Raw genomic sequence first — 4,816 nt, 5'->3', positions numbered from 1 at the left:
TCTAATATGCATTATGGCTGTGAATTGAGTGAGGAAAAGGACAATGACCCTCAATGGTGGACCATAATTACAAAATGACCTTGGACCTATATCAAAATATTGGCAATGAAAAGAAAAAAAAAGAAAAAAAAGTTATTTATTTTTAAAGATTTATTTTTTTTTATTTCTCTCCCCTCCACCACCCAGTTGGCTGCTCTTTGTGTCCATTCCCTGTGTGTTCCTCTGTGACTGCTTCTATCCTCATCAGCTGCACCGGGAATCTGTGTTTCTTTTTGTTGTGTCATCATGTTGTGTCAGGGCTCCATGTGTACGGCACCATTCCTGGGCAGGCTGCACTTTCTTTCATGTACTCCTTGCGTGTGGGTCTCCCCTACATGGGGGACACCTCTGCATGGCACAGCACTCCCTATGCACATCAGCACTGCACGTGGGCCAGCTCCAAATGGATCAAGGAGGCCCAGGATTTGAACCACAGACCTCCCATGTGGTAGGCAGATGCCCTATCCACTGGGCCAAGTCCACGTCCCAAGTTATTTATTTTTAAATTGTATGATTTCTGGTTTTCAAATATTTTTTTTCCTTAATTACTCAACTTCCAGCGTGCATCATATCAGAAGAGAAGGCCTTTAATATATAAGATAAGGAGCTCATTTTGCAGTGTGAAATAAGTGCAATGTCTGAATAGGTATTTTGATGAGAAAAAAGTTATGTCCAGTATCACATTTTTATTCACTCACAAGTACTTTGTAAGCACTCACCATGTGGCACTTAAGTGTGTAACTAGTGTGGAAATAAAATGGCCATTAAATAAAGGAAGTATTTGTATTGGCAACCAGGAGTTGGTAATGCTAATTTAATTTTGTTCCTTAACTACCATACTGAGAAAATTAATGGTTAAGAAGTATAAATATGCTCATAAAAAAAAATTATGGAAAAATGGTACGTCTGACTTCTGGTTTCAACTCTGACAATTCAAGAACTAGGAAATCATCACTCCTGCCCTTTTAACAGGAAGCAAGCTGAATAAACTGAAAATTGATGATTCTTATTAGAGTCCTCAGAGAACTGAGGTTACATGGCTTACTGCCACCCAGAATTCTGGAAAGATAGGTGAATCCAGATATTGATAGTTAAGAGTAGCTTCACTGCAATAGAAGCTACTGGTGCTATAAACTGGTGGGAACATTTTCACGGATATTTTGAAAAATATCTGGCGGCTGAATATGGAATCACTTAAGAAGGAGACACCCTTGGAAGCCACAATCTTTGAAAGGGCCCTGAATTTTGATGTTTTACCTCCAAGAACTTCCTGAAGTACAGATATTAAAGATTCAAGAAAGATCCCCTCATGGTCTGGCAGGAGGATGGGAAAAGTGAAACTTTTGAATTATGCTTAGAGTGTTCTTCATAACAAAGACTTACTCTCCATGGGCAAAGATATTGCCAGAAGTTTATCCCACATAGGGGAAGGAGATTTTACTGACCCTAGTCACCTAAGGGGGGAAGGAAGCTAGGAAATACTTAGGAAGAAACAGGTTCAGACAAGAATATGATTATTGAATGCTTATCCGCCTACACAACTAGCCACCATATTAATGGGACTCTAACACAATAACAGCAGATTGCTATTGAAAAAACTGTAGTAGGTGTCTTTATCTAGGGAACAGTTTGTAGCAAAGTGCAAAGAAGCAGCAACACACACACACACATGCCCAAAAGTGGAATTTGAATTTTCTGGCACCTACAGTTACAGCAAATATTAAACACAGCCCATATTAAGCCAGTTAACATTAATTTTCACAAACTTCACACTGAACGCTTATTTACTCCCATTCCTGTTAGATGATACATAATGTCCAACTTTCAATAAAAACGTCTTTGACTAGTATAATGGCAAGTGAAACATAGTCTGAAGAGACAAAACAGACATTACACCAGATTCAAAATATGACACATATTTTTGTATTATCAGATTAGTGGTATTTGGGATCTAATGGAAAGAAATATTCAACATTCAAGAACATATGTGTAATGTAGTAAAGAGATGGGAATATAAAAGTTAATGAGAGAAATTTAAAAAATACTATAACAGAAAAGAAGCATATCATTGATGTTTTCATTAGTGGACTGTACACAGCCATGAGAAGAATCAATGAGCTTGATGATAGCCCAACCAAGCCAAAACTTCCTAATTTGAAATGCAAAGAGAAAAAGTAATGAAAAAGACAGAGAGAGCAATACAGAATATTCAAGTACTATAGGGCAATTTCAAAAATACCACAACAAATGAAGAATGCCTTTGATGGGATCATCAGTAGACTGGACATGGATAAGGAATGAATCAGTAAGTTTGAAGATAGGTTAACAGAAACTTCTTAAACTTAAATACAATAGACAAAAAAGGATAGAAACGTAACATCAAAAACTATTGTATAATTTCAAAAGATGTTATACATGCATAGTTAGGATAAAAGGAGGAGAAGAAAGAGACAGAGTAGAAGACAGCTTTGAAGTAATAATGGCCAAGTTTTTCTAAGATTAATAATAGACAAAACTACAGCTCTAGAAACCTAAGGGAACAAAACTCAGGATAAAAACATAACTAAACTAAACCTAGATATATCATGTGCAAATTGCAGTAAACCAAAAATAAGGAGGAATTTGAACAAAGTTAGAGGCAGGGGTGAGAGACATCTTATCTAGAGAGGAGCAAGAATAAGAATTATAATAAGCTTCTTATTATCAATCCATTAAAGCAAGTAGGCAGTGGAATGAAGCATTTACATTGCTAAAAAATGTAAACCTACCAACTTAGAGATCTATATCCAGCAAAATTGACATTCAAAAATGAGGTTAGGCAAAACTATAGAAACAGTAAGAAGACAAGTGTTTACCATGGATTCAGGGAGAGGGTGGGAGGGATGAACAGGTGGAGGAGGGAATTTTTAGGGTAGATAAACTATTTTGTATACCATAACAGTGGATATCTGACATTACATATATGTCAAATACCATAGAACTGTACAGCACAGAGGGAACGTTATGTAAACTATAGATTTTAGGCAATTTTAATGTACTAAAATTGGTTCATCAATTGTAATATATGTACCACAATGAAGCAAGTTGTTAATAAGTAGGGAAACTGTGTATGTGGGTGTATGGGAACTCTGTACATACTGTGTAATTTTTCTGCAAACCTAAAACTGCTCTAAAATAATGTTTATTATTTTTATAAATGTCAAGGGGAAATAATGACTACCCCAATGACTCAGATAAGAAATAAACTGAAGGAATTCATCTTCAGCAGAGCTGCTTTGCAAGAGATAATAAAAATTTTTTATCAGGTATAAGAAAAATTATATACATCAAAAACTCATATTTATGTAAAGAAAGGAAGAGCATCAAGGAGTAATAAATGAGGCATCATAATATATTTTATTTTTATTCTTAATTGACATAAAATATGTCTTTGTTTAAAATAATAATAATAACAGAATATTGGGTCATTATTGAACATATGTAAGAGAAATGAGTGAAAACACTGTCTTAATGGATAGCAGGAGCAATTGGAAATACTGCATTTTAAACATCCTTGCACTAAATGTGAAGCAGTATTGTGTTATTTGCAAGCACAAATAGATTAGTTTAAAATGCATTATTACCAACTCTCAGGAAACAACTAATTTTTTTTTAAAGTTTAGTTGATAGCTAAGAGAGGAGAGAAAATATAATACTTTAGAATGTTTAATTAAAACCAGTGAAAGGAGACAAGAGGAAAACATTTTTAAAAAAGAAGCAAAGTGTAACAAACTGAAAACAGCCACAAGCCAGATAGATATTAGTCAAACTATATCAGTAATCACTTTATTTATTTATTTATTTTATTTTATTTTTTTGTGAGCAATACAATTTTTTAAAAATACATCAATTAAAAAGCACAGATTGTCAGAGTGCATATAAAACTATATGTTGTCTACAAGAAACCCATTTTAAGTATATAGACTCAGGTTAAATATAAAGAGATATAAAAGAATATAGTGTGCTAACATAAAAATAAAGCTAGAAAACTACAAAATTTTTATTCAAAACAGACATCAGAAAGGAAAATTTTCAGTGATAAATAGGGGTATTACATTATACCATAGGAATCACATATCCAAGTATACATAAAAGGGCTAAATGTCCACGAACCTAACAACAAATTTATAGAATACATGCCAATAAAGATAATAGAAAAGAAAGAAGAAATAGACAATTATATGATTATAGTTGGAGATTTCAACAACACATTTTTAGTGGTTGATATATCAAGCAGGCAGAAAAACAGTAAGGATATCATTGACTTGAACGTCATTATCAGTCAATGTGAAGGTTACACATTCTTTTCAATTTTGCATGGAACATTCACCAAGATAAACCACATAATACCTCATCAGATTTAAAATACCAAAATCATACAAAATATGTTATGAAACTATAAAAATATTAACCTAGAAATAAATAACAGACAGATTGCTAGAAAATATTCTAATATTTAGATGATGGAAAACATACTTCTAAATAACATATGTGTCATAGAAGACGATGCAAAAGAAATTTTTAAAAAATGAACTAAATGAAAGGAAAATACAACTTCTCAAAATTTGTAGGATACAATGAAGCAGTTTTTAGAGGAAAATTTATAGTCCTAAACTTATGTATTAGAAAAGGTGAAAGATCTGACTAATATCATCTAAACCTCTATTTTAGGAGAATAGAGAAAGAAAAGCATTTTGAATGTAAAGGATGCAGAGTAAAAGAATTAAAAAGTAAAGCA

Source organism: Dasypus novemcinctus, chromosome 13, assembly GCF_030445035.2.
Source record: "Dasypus novemcinctus isolate mDasNov1 chromosome 13, mDasNov1.1.hap2, whole genome shotgun sequence".
Taxonomy (NCBI): Eukaryota; Metazoa; Chordata; class Mammalia; order Cingulata; family Dasypodidae; genus Dasypus; species Dasypus novemcinctus.
The sequence above is the reverse complement of the archived record's forward strand: the minus strand, read 5'-3'. Positions refer to the sequence as shown.